The 17,388-nt window shown below is 46.4% G+C and overlaps 1 pseudogene; it reads right to left on the minus strand.

Moving 5' to 3' along the window:
* Nucleotides 1-2,656: 2,656 nt before the first annotated feature.
* LOC143624000 (zinc finger BED domain-containing protein RICESLEEPER 2-like) lies at nt 2,657-16,497 on the minus strand (annotated as a pseudogene).
* Nucleotides 16,498-17,388: the final 891 nt, after the last annotated feature.

Consider the following 17,388-nt stretch of genomic DNA (forward strand, 5'->3'; position numbering starts at 1 on the left):
TGAAGTTGGTCAAACAGATCATCGATTCGAGGGAGTGGATAACGATTCTTGATGGTGACTTTGTTGAGAGCACGGTAGTCAATACACATGCGCATTGATCCATCTTTCTTCTTGACGAATAGTATCGGCGCTCCCCATGGCGATGAACTTGGTCGTATGAAACCTTTCTCGAGAAGCTCGTCTAATTGTTTCTTCAGTTCTTTCATCTCGGTTGGCACGAGGCGATACGGAGCTTTAGCGATCGGAGCAGTACCAGGAATAAGATCAATCCTAAACTCTACTTCACGATCGGGAGGAATGCCGTGGAGTTCGTCGGGAAATACGTCGGCATAATTGGAAACAACAGGAACATCTTGGATTTCTTTGGGTTTTGATTCCTCGGTGACGTAGGCCATGAATGCTAAGCATCCTTGATTTAAACATTTGTTTGCCCTTATCATCGAGATTAGGCTAACTTGGCCAGCGTCCTTATCCCCTTCAATTCGAATAGTTCGTTTATCCGGGGCTTGAAGTTCAACGGTCTTGCTATTGCAAAGGATACGGGCATGGTTGTCGGATAACCAATCCATACCCAATACAATATCAAAACCAGCAAGAGTCATAGGTAACAGTTGAATAGGCAAAACATAACCGGCTAATAAGATTTTTCCGTTTTCTAAGGCTTCAGAGATTTTAATAGTTTCGCCATTAGCGGTCTCGACGCTTAGAGTTTTATTTAGTTTGATTAAAGGTTCGTTTAATAGACTACAAAACTTATAATCTATAAAACTTAAATTGGCTCCTGAATCAAACAAAACTCTAGCATAAGCGTTGTTAACAAGGAACGTACCGGTAATGATTTCTGGCATGTCGGCCGCTTTCTTCGTATCCAACACAAAAACTCTTCCATTGCCCTTCTTGGGCTCGTTCTTTTGACCGCTACCACCCGCACCAATAGTCGTAGGCTTGTTCTTGGGGCATTCAAAGCTGAGATGTCCCATCTCTTTACAATTATAGCAAGTCATCTTCTTTTTCCAACAATCGGCCGTAGCGTGGCCGGGTTTGTGACATGATTCACAAAGTCGTGGAGTTAGATGGCATCTACCCAATGATACTTCTTACAGATCTTGCATTGCGGGATGCCGGGGTTGAAGCCAGACCTTCGTTGGTCAACTCCCTTACCCTTGAAACGGGTGTTCCCTTCCTTATTTGAGTCTTGCGTCGTCACGACCTTCTTATCTTCTTCTTTATTGCGGATCATTCCGCCCATCAAATACCTAGCCAACTCCATCGCGGAGTCAGCGGTTTGTGGAAAGTGTGACCTTACCATGTCACGAATCTCTCGTGGCAGTCCCTAAATGTAACGTGTAACCTTGCTGGATTCAGGGGTAACCAGCTGGGGAACCAAACGACAGTATTCGTGAAATTTTGTGTTGTACTCATGAAGGTTTGTTCCAACAACCTTGTGAGCCAGAAACTTGGTTTGAATCTGGTCCGTTTCATGCATCGGACAGAACTTCGACATTAACAACTCCTTGAACTCGTTCCAGGTTAAACTATACATCACCTCCCTTCCTCTACTCATGATTAATGTGTTCCACCACTCCAGTGCTTCGCCCTTGAACATTAGAGCAGAGTATTGAATTTTCTCTTCGTTTGAACTCTTGCTTGTAATCACGATCGTCTTCATCTCTTCGAGCCACCTCACAGCTGTGATGGCTCCCTTGTCACCATGGAATTCTTTCAGCCCATAGTACTTAAAGTCCTTAAACTAACATCCACTTATCTTGAGTTTCTTAAATCCTTGACGAATCCCTCCGTCAGCATTTGATTCATGCTCACTTTCTTCCTCACGTGAAGGTCGAGTACGGGGTTTAGAAACTGATTTTTGGGAAGGATTTTTAGAATGTGTATGTTTTGTTTGTCTAGATTGGGATCGAAATCCAGATTCTTCCCTAACAGCCATTTTGATATTTGTTGGATTTGATTCATGTATTTGTCGGAAATTGGTTCCACTTGTTCTTTATCGGGACCTTTCCCTTTTGCTTCACGTTTATTGGCTTCCTTTCGGGAAACCTCTCGATTATCACTTTGTCTAGACATTCTTTTTTCTTTTATTCCTTTTATCTGAAATTTAACATATTTCTTTTCTTAATATACAAGTTTATTTATTTCACATTCATATACATATCATAAATGATATGTATATTATTTTACAACACACTTATATATTGTTTAAGCGATTTATAAAGTCCTATCCTTATTACTAGGGGTGTACACGGACCGGACCGGACCGGACGAGCCCATGTCCGTGTTCGTCCGTTAAGCTTTTAACGGACAAACGAACGGTTCTCGGACACTCTACCGAATGAAAATTCATGTCCGTGTCCGTCCATTAGAAAAATGAGTTTGACCGTGTCCGTCCGTTAATATTGTAAACGGACATTAGCGGACACTAATGAACAAACGAACATATAGACATTAATGGACAAACATAAACTATTTCATATTAATTCCAATCATAAAATCCAAATATCTTCATCACAAAATTTGGAATTATACCACATAACATCCAAATATACTAAACACTTAATATATTAACCAAAACACAATGATATCAAAATAGTGTCCTGGTCCTCTTGGATTCAAATTCTTAGTTCTTCATTCTTTAAGGAATTTAAATATACACAATACCGTTTTCATCATTTTCCTACAACGATAAAAGAAAATAACTATTAGTCTATTACATGTTGATAAGAAAATGAAAATTAGTTGAGAACAAATAACATTACCTTGTTTTTCTTTTTTTTAAGCCCGTAGTAATGGCGATACCAATCAGCTCCACAAATAAGCATATCTACCGTCTGAGTTCCTAAAGAAGCACGATGTGGATCGACAACCCTCCCACCCACACTAAAAGCTGATTCTGAGGCAACTGTTGTGATTGGAATAGTTAAGATATCAGCTGCCATTTTGGATAAAATTCTATACTTATGTTTGTTCTCTTTCCACCACCCCCAACGCATCAAAATACACCCCCGGTTCAGTAATGAAAACTCCTTCTTCCAAATAAGTGACTAGTTCTGACTTGATACTTTCAACACAATCAACGCTTCTAATATGTTGATCATACTAAGCACCACCTTTCTTGATACCGTTACCAAATCTAGAAGCCTTAAAACTATAACCACTTGTACTCCCACTCAGACCATTCCCAACATTTGCACCTGTAGACGAACTAACATTGGGCTCTTCATAAGCCTCAACATACTCTTTAATCTCTGCCTTAGCCTTTTCCTTAGAATAAATGGTGTTAAAAGAAAAGGAAATTAACTTCACTTTGTATCTAGGATCCATAACAGCACCAATTGAAATCAACAAATTACATGAACCCCAATACTTGTCAAATTTTTGTTTCATCTTCGCAGCCATACCTTTCATGCAACCATTCTCATCCAAAGCTACCTCATCCAATGCTTCTTTTCAACCTACCTTCGGCTATAAATACTCCAACTCCTTGGAATGGTAAGGACATCATCTGATATCTCGTTATCTAGCAATCTCTTAATATACACTTATATTCAGAGCAATCTAGTCTGATTCTCACGCCGGAGGGTGGTCACAAGGAGGAACCCCCCCCCCTTCTCAGTGACGAGCTTACGGTGTCTGTTTTGCAGGTCACCTGAAGAACAACCTTCTCTGCTGGACCTCATCCTCGTGGGAAACATTACTTAACCCCCAGATTATCTGTAATCTGCCCTGGGTCACTTAGTGTTTCTTCATTGGCGCCATCCGTGCATAAAAGCTAGAACTAATTCTTAGTTTTTTCAAAATTTCTGAAGAAATGGTTAACGTTACTCCTGTCCCAAGGCCAGTAAGTGACCAAGAAACCCCGGTGACCACAACCCCAGCAACTGGGAACACCGGCGGTTATACAAATTTTACGAACACTACCCCGGTTACCCAAGCCGGGACAAGTGCAGTAAACAACATTTCACTGGGGTTCAGTGATACCCAGTTGGAGAAACGGACGAGGGTCCCTCGCCAAACACTAGATCAAGTTAAGGCGTGGGCCGAAGCACGTCAGAAAGAGTTCCAAGCTGAGTTGGATGAACGCTTGCGTTCACTTCAACAGGCTGACGAATTCGGCAGTACTCGCCAACATCTCAATATGAACAGTGAGTGCGAGTACTCAGACGATGAGCAGGAAGAATCCGATACCGACGCAAACCCTCGCCATAAGGCAAAAGGGAAGCGTAAGGAAACGGACTTCCAACCGACAAGGAATTTTGGGGAAGCCTTTAAACCAACGAATGCGGAGAGAAACCCGCGTGACTTCTCCAAAACCTTTAGACCAACTGCTGCAAATGCAGGAAAGTCAAAGTTTGCAAGGGACATTGCGGAAGCAATCGCCCCGAGAAGTGCCAAACAAATGTCCAACATCGGCACTTATGATGGTCTATCCGACCCAGACGACCACTTGAACAGATTCATTGCGGGGGCAACCGTCAGTAACTGGACGGAACCCACGTGGTGTTATATGTTCCAGATGACTCTGGTTGGAGCGGCCAGGGCATGGTTCGATCGTTTACCGGTCCACCACATCTATGATTGGGCGGACTTTCAGAACAAGTTCAGCCAACACTTCAGCCAACAAAGGAAATATACTGAAGAACAGTGGACGATCCTCAACTGCGTTAGAGAGGAGGATGAATCTTTACTAGACTTCATCACTCGCTTCAACTCCAAAAAGCTAAGTCTGGGCAACATAAGTGAAGATCTTGTTCGCGCCGCTTTCATCCAGGGCGCCGAATACCCAGAGCTTATCCGCACATTGACGGGTAAGGACGGCATGCCATCCACATGGGATGCCATCATGACGGCGGCCAAGCGCTTTGCCGAGACGGAGAAGCAACTGGGAAGGGATCTTCCCCAGAGTACACACCTCTACACGTAAAGGACTAGAGAAAACAATGTTCGGATCGCCCGGCAGAACAAAAAGAGGAAGCTAGGTATTTGGCAGTTAAGGGTAAACTTTGACACCTCATCTAGCTCTCACCCTCTTGTTGGCGGAAGAGATAACACACACCCTTCAAGCCGAAAACACCGGTGGACGCCACTCACCAAAAGCGTCACGGAGATATTTGCCACTGAAAAACTACCATGGCCAAAAGCTCCAATGATCCGGCAGCGACCTAATGCGGATCAGAGCAAATCCTGTGACTTCCACGGGACAAAAGGTCATAGTACGGAAGAGTGTACATCCTTGAAGGATATTGTTGAAACATTCGTCAAGGATGGAAGACTTGCACACCTTGTGGCATCAATTAAGAAGGGAGGAAGGAATGATAACCGGTACCGAGGCAACGGACGAAAGCCCGTTGACATCAGCATCAACATGGTTCATGGTAAGATCAGAGGAAGAAAAAGGCGAACGACAGAACATGCGCGTGGAAGGAAGCTGAGGTGCGCTTCCCGCGAGTGCCAGGAGGACCCAGCAAAGAAGGCCCTATCGTCATCAAAAGCCAGCTGGGGCACTACATCACTTCTCGCACTCTTGCTGACAACGGCGCCTCGTCAACGGTGATGTACAGGCAGTTCTTCGATAAGCTAGATGACGAAGACAAGGAACGCCTGGAAACGATCTACGCCTCGATGGAAGGGTTCGATGGCAGCACAAACACCCCCCTGGGTATCCTATCTTTCCCCGTCACTCTTACGGACGGGAATCACTCACGCACAGAAGACGTGGATTTTGTCGTAATGAGGAAGCCACACCACACATACGACATTCTCTTCGAAAGAGACGGGATGGCAAGATTCAACGCCGTGGTATCCTCAGTCCACGGCATGATAGGATGGCCAACAGCTGAGGGTGTAGCGATGATCACGGGCATTCCCCAGGTATGCATCGCATCTGTCTCATCTAAATCCAAACCAAAGATGGCTAAACCAACCATCACCGAACCAGAAAGATGGGCCTTCAACGGCAAATACCCTGACCAGGCCGTTTCCATTGGCCCAACAGTTGTTGATCCCACACGCACCTTACTCAAGCGCTTATTACAGAAAAACGCTGACATCTTCGCGTGGACACCAGCTGACATGACTGGTGTACCCCGAAGTAAGGCAGAGCATAAGCTCAAATGCGATCCGGCTGTTACGCCAATCGTACAAAAGCGCAGAGTAATGGGGCCAGAACAAACTAACGCGTGTAGAACCCAAGTCAAGGAACTCCTTGACGCAGGCATCGTACGCGTTAGTAGATATCAAACATGGGTTGCAAATCCCGTTATGGTACCGAAGAATAACAAACAATGGCGCATGTGCATAGATTTCAAGGACTTAAACAAAGCATGCCCCAAAGATTGTTATCCGTTACCCGAAATTGATCTTAAGGTGGATTCGTTAGCACCGTTTCGCCTTAAATGCTTCCTGGATGCGTATAAGGGGTACCATCAAATCCACATGGCCGTTGACGATCAGGACAAAACCGCTTTTCGGACACCCGATGGCACATTTTGTTACCAAATGATGCCATTCGGACTTAAGAATGCCGGGTCCACATACCAACGCCTGATGGACAACCAGTTTCATGCCCAAATTGGGAGGAACTTGGAAGTCTACATGGATGACTTGGTCATCAAAAGCCCTGACGCAGAAGCGATGTTGAAAGACATCGAAGAAACTTTCAACACGCTTAGGAAGATAAACATGAAACTCAACCCGGGCAAGTGTGACTTTGGAATGGAAGAAGGGAAGTTCTTGGGGGTCATCGTCACTAAAGATGGCTTCAGAGCGAACCCTGAAAAGGTCGAAGCCATTATCAAAATGGAATCACCTACTACCATCAAACAGGCTCAGACACTGAATGGACGACTAGTGGCACTTAATCGCTTTTTGGCAAACCACGCGGATAAGTCGTTCCCTTTCGTGTCAACGTTGAGAAACTGTTTATAGAAAACGCAATTCCGCTGGACACCAGAAGCGGAAGCAGCTTTTCAGGAGATTCGGTCACGCTTGATCGAACTCCCAACGCTCACAGCACCAAAAGCGGGAGAGGAGTTAATCCTATACCTTTCCGCAACAGATAGAGCAACCGGGGCAGTCCTGCTAGTAGAGCGAAAAGGCATCCAGATGCCAATCTATTATGTCAGCCGTATCCTAACAGACGTAGAAACCCGGTACTCTACCCTCGAAAAATTAGTCTTAGCACTTATACACGCTTCACGCAGGTTAAGACGATATTTCCAGGGTCACCCAATCACCATTCTCTCCAACTTCAAACTTGCAAACGTTCTAGGCAAACCCGAGTTATCGGGACGCCTAGCCAAATGGGCAATTGAGTTGGGGGAGTACGCGATAAAGTATAAGCCAAGACCAGCCATAAAAGGCCAGGTTTTGGCCGACTTTATTGCGGAAGTGCCTGCATCGCGGGAAAAAGAGTGCCAGGAAGAGGCTCAACCCTCTCCAGCACAAGACATCAATAATGTCTGGCGACTCTACACTGATGGAGCAGCCAGTAACGAGGGTTCAGGCGCAGGGCTGAAACTAACCAACCCAGCAGGCCAAGAACACACTTACGCTATTCGACTGAATTTTCCAAGTACGAATAACGAAGCCGAGTATGAGGCATTCTTGGCTGGGCTGAGAATTGCGCGTAAGATGGGAGTGAAACACTTGGAAGCCCACGTGGATTCCATGTTAGTAGCCAATCAAATCAACGGGACGTACACGGCCGTGAACGACACAATTGCCCTGTACCTCGCACAAGCAAAAACCCTTATGCGCGATTTCAACGACTGCAAAGTCATACACGTCAAGCGTAGTGAAAACAAATCTGCGGATGCGTTAAGCAAGCTTGCATCATTAGCCTTCACCCACTTGGGAAAGGACATCCGCATTGAACTCCTCGAGGCACCTTCGGTCCCGCACAAGGAAATTTGTGTCATCCAAACCGGCACAGAAACGTGGATGACACCAATAATAAATTACCTCGCGGCAGGTACGCTACCAGAGTCAAAAACACAGGCAAGAAACTACGTTGTAAAGCATTGAATAATCAACTCATCGATGACATCCTTTACAGACGTAACTTTCTTGGCCCACTCTTAAGATGCGTGGACAACCAAGATGCTGACTACCTCCTAAGGGAAGTACACGAAGGCATCTGTGGAGTACACGCAGGTCCACGCGCTGTTGTAGCTAAGCTAAACAACGCGGGATACTTTTGGCCGGGGATGCATACGGATGCGCTGGCATACATTAGAAAATGCAGGTCTTGTCAGCTCTATGCACCCAACACGCACCGCCCGAAGAATGAACTTGTTCCAGTCACCTCTTCATGGCCATTTCAGAAGTGGGCCATCGATGTGACAGGCCCATTTCCTACAGCAGCAGGAAATGTTCAGTTCCTAGTGGTAGCCATCGACTACTTCACCAAGTGGATAGAAGCAAAACCCTTAGCCCAAACAACCGCGAAACATATCAAAAAATTTATTTGGGAATTTATTATTTGTCGTTTTGGACTTCCACAGAATTTGGTGAGCGATAACGGCACTAACTTTGCTGACAAGAAGCTACAACAGTAGCTGAAAGAACTTCAAATCACCCATACCTTTACCTCAGTGGCACACCCGCAAGGTAACGGTGAGGTGGAAAGAGCAAATAAGAGCATCGTCGAAGGCATAAAGAAAAGACTCTTGGAACACAGATCTGGCTGGGTGGACGAGCTTCCGCACGTCCTTTGGGCAAACAGAACGCTGAAGAAGACCAGTACGGGAGAAACCCCGTTCAGTCTTACTTATGGCACTGAAGCCATGGTCCCGGTCGAAATTGGTTTACCCTCACCAAGGGTCTTGATTCAGCCAGAAGACAATGATGCGGAAAGACGGTTAGACCTTATGCTAACCGAGGAACGCAGAGACTTAGCCGCAGTGCGTGAAGAGAACTACAAGCGACAAATGCAAAAGTACTACAACACGCGGGTAAAACTCTGCAACTTCAATGTAGGAGACTACATACTGCGTAACAACGAGGCTTCGAACCAAGAACGCCCAGGAAAGCTGGCCCCGGTCTGGGAAGGGCCATACATTATCAAAGAAGTTCTGGGAAAGGGCGCATACCGGCTCGAAAGGCTCGATTGCACTCCCATCCCATGAACATGGAATGGAGCTCAATTACGCAAATGTTATATGTAGATCAATTCCAAACTTGTAAAGAAAAGGCCTTGAGCCACTTCTAATGGAAATGATTCTCCTTTCACAATGTGTTGATAGCCTTACCTTTATACTTATGAACTTCCCACACTGATGTGCCGGTATTCACCGCATAAATAGGGGAAGAAGTAAGTCGTTACGTGTGGAAGGCGGCAAAACCCGCATAAACACAACGGTAAAAATTTCAAGTTTTAAGGAAAACCTCCACGCAGGTCAGATGTAAGTAAAGTTTAGCCATCCTTGTAAGTGCAAGTGACGGTCTTACCCGCACAATCACGAACAAGGAGGCAAAACTTCAACCTATTATCTACCACGTCCAAAGGTTAACTTATTCTGAACACTTAGAAAATTTCAAAGGAAAAGATGAGGAAAACTTCCACGCAGGTCAGATATAAGTAAAGTTAAGCCATCCTACTAAGTGTAAGTGACGGTCATACCCGCACAATCATGAAAGAGGAAGCGAAACAAACTTATAATTTGCCACGTTAAAAAGTTAACTTATCTAAGTACTAAAGAAATTGCTAAGTTAGATCAAAACATGCGTAAAATAAACAAGGCAAAGAACTAACACAATCTTTATTCCATCAAATCCAAATATTACAAAGATTGCTGGGAGCATACCCGCATACAAAAGAAGCTATACAAAAGCAAAAATCTACGCTAATGGTGGAAAGGGATCTTCAGGATCATGCTTCAGGACCACTTCCACTTGGACCCGCACCATCAGCAGAGCGTGGCGGTTCAAGGAAAGCTTTAAGGACAGCTAGCCCATCATCAGCAGCAGCGACTTCGTTTACCTTCTCCACCACCGGATGCGGGAATGCGGCATACTGATTCACTGCTTGGTCATAAACAGCTTCAGTATCCACATCATACAAAGGGAAGTTGGAAGGCGGGATGCCTTTCTCAACAAACCCTAGACCAAGTAGGAAGCCGGCCTTTTCCCCATCCTCATGAGAAGCGTTGAGGGCTGTGCTCATAGCATCGTCATAAGACGTCTCCGTGAAGACCCGATGCACAACCTACAAGAAAATACAAGTATCAAAACCTTTTCTATTTACAAAGAAAAGCGTAAAGACATGAAAAGCTTACCTGAGACAACGCTTCTCGAAGAAGCCATTCCTTGGCAAAACAGAGCTTCTTGGAGGGCGGCTTGAGCTTGGGTACAGGCGCGTTCGGCTTCACTTCTATTGAGGTTGGCAAGCAACACTTCCTTTGCAGCAGCCTCTTCGACGCCCTTTAGCTTCCGCTCAGTGTGGTCAAGCACGCCCCTCTGGTCCAGGATCTCTTGGAGCTTCTTCGCGTCCTCCATCGTCAAGGCATCATGAGCCTGTTGGAGCGCCTCTAATTTAGATTTAAGTTCCTCATTCTCGAGGCGTAGAGGCTCAGCAACAGCTTCAGCCTTGGTGGCCCTTTCAGTTGCGTTCCTAGCAGTTTCCTTAGCCAGCCGAAGCTGTTCGTTAACAGCTTGGGCAGCCTTGGAACGGGCCTCGAGACGGGCCTGAACCTCAACTTCAAGGGCCTTGAACGCCTTCTCCTTCTCCGCAGCCGCGGCGGAGAGCCTCCTATTCTCCTCCCGGACAGCCCGCGCCTGAGCTACTTCTTGAATGCGAGCTGCTTTTAACTTGTCGTTTTCACGACAAAGCAGCTCGACGCGCGGCTGCATCCGGGCCAGGAGAACCCGAAGCTCATTGGTTAGCCTACCCTCCTGGTAGCTAGCCATGGCTTCCCCCAACGCACCACTGGGAGCTGCGTGACGAGCCCACTCCACGCACTCCACAGGTGTGCGAAGGGTTGTTCCTCGGCGGATGTTCCATCGAGGAACATACACTTCATTGGAATCCGACACTGCAAAAAACAAAAAGCAGTTAGGAAAAGATGATATATAAAAAAAAAAAAAAAAAAATAGGCCAAAAGAACCCTACGCACCTGTAGGGTCAATAACAGGCCGATAGCCACCAAACCCATCACCTGAACCCAAGGGAAATCCGTCCAAGAGGTCAGGTAGATGGGAATGAGGCAGAGGTTGGCGACAAGCCCCATGCATACCTGAAGGATCGGCCGTCGTTGCCGATGACGGAGGAGGCATGGTGAAGGCCGCCGCGGCCGCCGCGGTCGCCGCTGCGGAGTCCGCAGCAAAAGTAACCGCCGGCTCAGTGAAAGATGCGGTAAATATGGCACTGACGGCCGGCGGTGATGTCATCACAGCTGGAACAGTTGGCCCAATGGAATGAGCAACTGAACCAGCGGAAGCAGGCGCAGCCGCCTGGGTCGTCGCCTCAGGTAGGCTGACCAAGCCTACCGTCATGGGCGGGGGGGTACTCCTCCCCGCTCCACCCTGGAATGCGTCAACATCCACGCCTGCACAAAGAAGATAAGTATTAATGATGGAAAGCTATGCAGTTAAAAATATAGTTTGTACTTACGGGTTTTCTTGAGCCTAAAAGTGCGGACAGGCGGGGATGAACCCGATGGAGCCGGCCTCTTCACGCCGGTCACCGTTGTCATCCTGGGCTCTCCGGAGGTGACAATCGTCGCAGCCTCCGGAGCAGTGGTCTTATCACCACCGGGGTTCCCCGCCACCTCCTCGCTCTCGGCCTCTGAGTCAGACCGAGGCACTGGATCGGCAGTGGAGGCCACCTTCTCCTTCCCCTTCCCGCCGGCAGCCTTCTTCTTCCGCACCAACGGAGGACCATCTGCGGATTCCTCATCAGAACATAAGATTAGAGGAATGCCAGCAGAGGTTTCAGCATTGAGGGGTCGAGGGTTGAATAACGCCTTACCTGGCCGCCTGGCGCTCAGGATCTCGTGGCCTAGCGGGTAGACCTCCACGAACCGATCCGCCGTTTGTTCAAGGATGGGCAACTCGTTCTCATCTAGAGCACGAGTACCCATCCGAGCGGGACTGTCAGCCTCCCGCGGGTACAGGAGCGACTGCAAGTCGTTCCCCTCTGAAATAAAAGAAAAGCAGTTAGAAGACAAACCTATATAAACAAAGTAAACAGAGCATACCGTAAGGAACAGAGTTCAAACCGTATTCGAGGACGATCGGGATCTTTTGCGCATCCGCATCCTTCCATACCTGGCTCATCCCGAGCATCACCATCCCGGACTCCGCAAAGCGGTAAACCGGAGATTGGACTCGGGATATCTTCGAGAACCATTCCGCCTCCTGGTAGTTGGAGGCGTGAAGGCTGGGAAGTGCTTGCCCATTCTTGAACTTCATGGCAAGGGGGATGGAGCGAGCGGAGATGAAAAAAAACTCCCGCTTCCATGAACGAAGACTGCGCTCGGTTGCGCAAATCTTCAAACCCTTTATACGGGTTATCAGAGTATACCACCGCTGGATGCACCTCCAAGAGTAGAAGGTCATCAGGCGGTCGACGAAGGGCTCAATGCCCAGAATCCGGCACACCCACTCGAAGTGGCGAATCTTTGCGATCGCCATCGGGTGCACCTCGGTCAGGTGTACACCGTGCCTCTCAAGGACACGGTAAACAAACTTTGTCAATGGGAACCTAAGATTCCCATAGACAAAGAATGCAGCATATACCCCGATCTTGCCTCTGGGGGCATCATACACCGTCTGATGCGGTTCAGGAAACTCAGGCTCGAGAGACTCGAGCATGAACTTCCTGACGATGTACTGGTATAGATCGACAGGCAGAGCACACTGGCACTCGCCAGCAGTACTCTTGTCATCGCCGTACACCCCAGCCTCCTGGGCTGTAGCCTCGAGATCGTGAGACGACATCTTGCAGATATGAAAGAAGAAAACGATTTCAAGAGAATGCTCGACTGAAAAGATGAGTATTCGCCGGAAATCGTTTTGAAGATGAAGAGAAAAGTGAAAGTGTGGATTACAAAGAACCCTCTCCCCCTTTATATACTAATCGCAATTAATGCGATGAATTTAATGCGGAAGAGAGAGAAATCGTAGGTGCAATGAAACTATGACACGTGGCAAAAAGCAAGCTGGCAACAGCTGTTGAAAGGACGCGTACCATTAATTTCGCGGCCACGTGCCCGAAACATCGCGCCTACGCGCCTGAAAAAGCGTCTGGAATGACCAGGTACTGTCACGTCACCATAACTTCCTGCACGTCTTGACACAGTCAGAAGAAACCGTCGCACGACGTTTCAGCAGTTTGGACTGTTCTTATCCTTTCACCAACTCTTCGAATTTCAAAAATTTCAAAAAAAATAAAATAAAGATTCAAAAGTAAGCGGGAAAATACCCCTTACCTTGGCAACCAAGTAACTGTAAGACAGGTGCGGGTACAGTGTCAAGGCAAAACCCTTCACATACTTAGCACCCGCAGGGAATTGACGCCAGGAATACCTTGGAAGTAACCGTAAGACGAGTGCGGGTACAGTGTCAAGGCAAAACCCTTCACATACTTAGCACTCCGCAGGGAATTCAAACCAGGAAGGATCTTCTGGGCCACGCTTGCGGAAACGGGAATAACATCCCCGCATAGCGGGAACGTCGAGAACTACATTGTTTGAAGCTCCAAGATGGAATTGGTGGTTTTAACATAATTGATCACTATGTTCAAAACTACCAAAACCTCATGGAGAATCCACACAAGTGGGACTCAACGCTCCTGACTTGCGAGGAGGTTACAGACCTACCCGCATCATACCCAAAGATCAAGCAGGAAAGTCGGGAATTTCTGCAAGTGACATTAGGACTTCCGCGGGAAGAATCCCCATGGAAAACCTTAAAACTAAACCCTTTTCAAAACCCTTTGCTTAAGTCCAAAAGTTCACCTCACTTTATTAAACATTCATGAGAAGAACATTGGACTAGGGGGACTTGAAGAGGTAGGTCCCAGCAGAGCCCAGTTGGACCCGCAGGACTCACCTTGAAGAGAGACGTCTGCGCAGAAACCAACTGGATCCGCAGGACCCACCATGCTCAGAGACGTGACGTCCTTACGCGCAGTACGCAAGCTGTTCCCGCAGGAAAAACCTCCCAATGGTGAAGTACTCCGCCTGTCCCCGCAGCTGCGGATACAAGCCATCAGGGAAGGCTACCCGCACTGATAGCAAGGCTACACGCACAAGGCACTAACTCTTGCTACTTCAGTAGTCACCTGAAGGAATGAGCAAGGCGGGAATACTCCCGCCCAAATGAGCCAGTCCGTATGCTTCTGGAAGATCTTTTGTACTATACCTACCAAGGTATGGGCAAAACAGACGATCTGGCCAGACGCCCATGAACCAATCACAGGGTGACAGCTCACCGACAACAGTACGAGGAGGTGCACCCTCTAGTACTGTTTCACTATTAGTCGCTGCCTACTCACCAACCCTTACTGTGGGACGTGCGCAGCCTACAGTTGGTGGAACAGTGCATAGCCGGCAGTAAAGGAACAGTATACAGCCGACCTTGTCACTGTCGGCCGCAGCCTATCCACCAACCAGCATGGCTTGTGCGTAGCCCACTGTTGGTAGAACAGGAATACTATTCAGCCGGCTGTACCTTCTAGGAAACCTACCTTCGGCTATAAATACTCCAACTCCTTGGAATGGTAAGGACATCATCCGATATCTCGTTATCTAGCAATCTCTTAATATACACTTATATTCAGAGCAATCTAGTCTGATTCTCACGCCGGAGGGTGGTCACAAGGAGGAACCCCCCCCCCCCCCCTTCTCAGTGACGAGCTTACGGTGTCTGTTTTGCAGGTCACCTGAAGAACAACCTTCTCTGCTGGACCTCATCCTCGTGGGAAACATTACTTAACCCCCAGATTATCTGTAATCTGTCATGGGTCACTTAGTGTTTCTTCAATGTCAGATACTCAGAACCTACCAAGTAAAAAAATAAATTAAAAGTAAAGCAAAAAGTTTACATGATCCGTTAATTCATTTTACTACTTCAATAACTAACCAATAATTAAAAGTAACAAAACAATAATGTAAAAGCACATATTATTTTACAAAACAATTGGCACACTTTTATTAAAGCAAATACCTGAAATTATCATTGTCGCATCGTTGAAAAGTTCTAAAAAGGAGTAGACATCGTCAACTTTTTTCCAATCGTCCTCACTAGGCAAAGTGTCGTATGTAGGTTCTCGATCGGCATAATTTGCAAAAACTTCTTTAAACTCCAAAGCTGTAGATAACATGGCATACGTGGCATTCCACCGAGTACTAACATCTAAGATCATATGCTTCTTTGACATTAATAACTGCTTAGAAAGCTCACTAAAGATATGCAATCGACCTGGAGAGGCGCTAACGTGTTTCACACTCTCGCGGACATTGTGAATTATATCATTAATTTATGTTAAGCCATCTTGAACTAACAAATTCAAAATGTGTGCGCAACACCGCACATGAAACAGTTTTCCATCAATAGCAAGCTTCTTTTGGTTATTCAGATTTTCCATTAACTTCTTGGCCATCACATCATTAGTTTTAGCATTATCGACCGTTAACGTAGCAACCTTCGTCTCAATCTTCCACTCTTTCAGACACTTGTAAAGACAATCATAGATACGAATTCCAGTATATGGTGGATCTACTTGAACAAAACTCAAGATGCATTTATGTAGCTTAAAATCTGAGTCCACAAGGTGGCATGTCACTACCATGTAATGAATATTCTGAACCGATGTCCACATATCAGTTGTGATGCTAACACGATTAACTAAATCTATCAGATTTTGAATTTTTTTCCTTCCAATTTCATAACTAGAAACACAATCTTTCTTAGCCGTTGCACGTGAGATTTTGTTAAATAATGGATTAGCTTCTTTCATCAACACATTAAAGAGTTCATACTCAACAAAACTAAATGGCAATTCATGAACCATTATCATATGAGAAACAACCTCTCTCGACCTACCATTATCAAACTTCCAATTTTGAACACTTGTAGAAGAATCTGACTTTCCATTCGAAACATTTAACTTTAACTGACCTTTGTTCACGACTTGTAATTTTGGGCAAACTTTGATGTGCCTACGCATTGGTGTAGTTGTTCAATCTTCATATTTTTTCACTTTCTCCCCACAATGAATGCACTGATGCATTTTAGTTCCATCATCCAAAGTGACCTCAAGAAAATGTTTCCAGGCTATTGAAATCTTCTTTCTTTTCTTTTTGTTGAACGGTTTTCATCGTTATTGGCTGCTTGTGTCAATAACGTCGAGGCACGTCGAACATCAACACGGGACAGCACCTGGATTGAACATGCTTGTGTCAATAACGTCGAACATGTACATGCTTGTGTCAATAACGTTGAGGCACGTCGAACAACAACACTTGAATCGAACATCAACATGTCGACGCACGTACTCCGATACGATCGTCGGGACGTCGGGACAGCACCTCCTTCTTGTATGTAATGTCGTCGGGAACTGGCACGTTTATCGAGGTATAGGGCACGGAAAACGAGGAATCGGGGCACGTATTTCGAGGTAGTTCGATGGCACGTATTTCGAGGTAGTGAGAGAAGTTAGAGAAAGAGTAAAGTGTGTGATTTGGTTGTGGATTTGTGAAGAACCCGTGGCTGTTATTTATAGAGCCATTTTTGGACCCCATCGCGGTACGCGAGGGGTCTCTTGGCAAGCCCGTCGCGTACCGCGACGTAGGCTTGATGAGCCAGTGGGTAGCCTTGCCACGTGGCAGGAGCCGCGCCATGTGGCGACACGTGGCGAACGTGTTGCCACGTGGTGACACGTGGCGGCAGACGTTGCCACCATGTGCCACGTGGCACACGTGTCACTGTGTGTCAGACACCCCATCGCATACCGCGATGGGGCCTTCATCTGATCCATCGCGTAGCGCGATGGGTTAGGAAATTCAGAATTTTCATTTTAGTCCCTTGAATTTGGAATTTGACGAATTTGGTACCTTGACTTTTAGAAATTGACATTTTTGGCCTGAAATTTACGTGATGTTACAGAACGAGCATGAAGAAATTAACGATACTGTATAATCTTTTGAGTTGTTCTGCCGGATCGGTCACTCAAGATCTTTGGTCTCTACCCGGAACCGATGAAAAGCATGGGATCACTCCTTATGGACTCGTTGAGAATGATTCTGGTCTAGTTCGTGACCTATTAGAAGTGGAAGGCGCTTTGGTGGGATCCTCACGGACATGCAGTCAGTTTGATAAGAATCGAGTGACATTGCTTCTTCGACTCGAACCAAAGAATCCCTTTAATATGAT

Source organism: Bidens hawaiensis, unplaced genomic scaffold (assembly GCF_021521415.1).
Source record: "Bidens hawaiensis isolate Kalapana, Puna unplaced genomic scaffold, B.hawaiensis_p1.1 tig00003653_1, whole genome shotgun sequence".
NCBI classification, from domain to species: Eukaryota; Viridiplantae; Streptophyta; class Magnoliopsida; order Asterales; family Asteraceae; genus Bidens; species Bidens hawaiensis.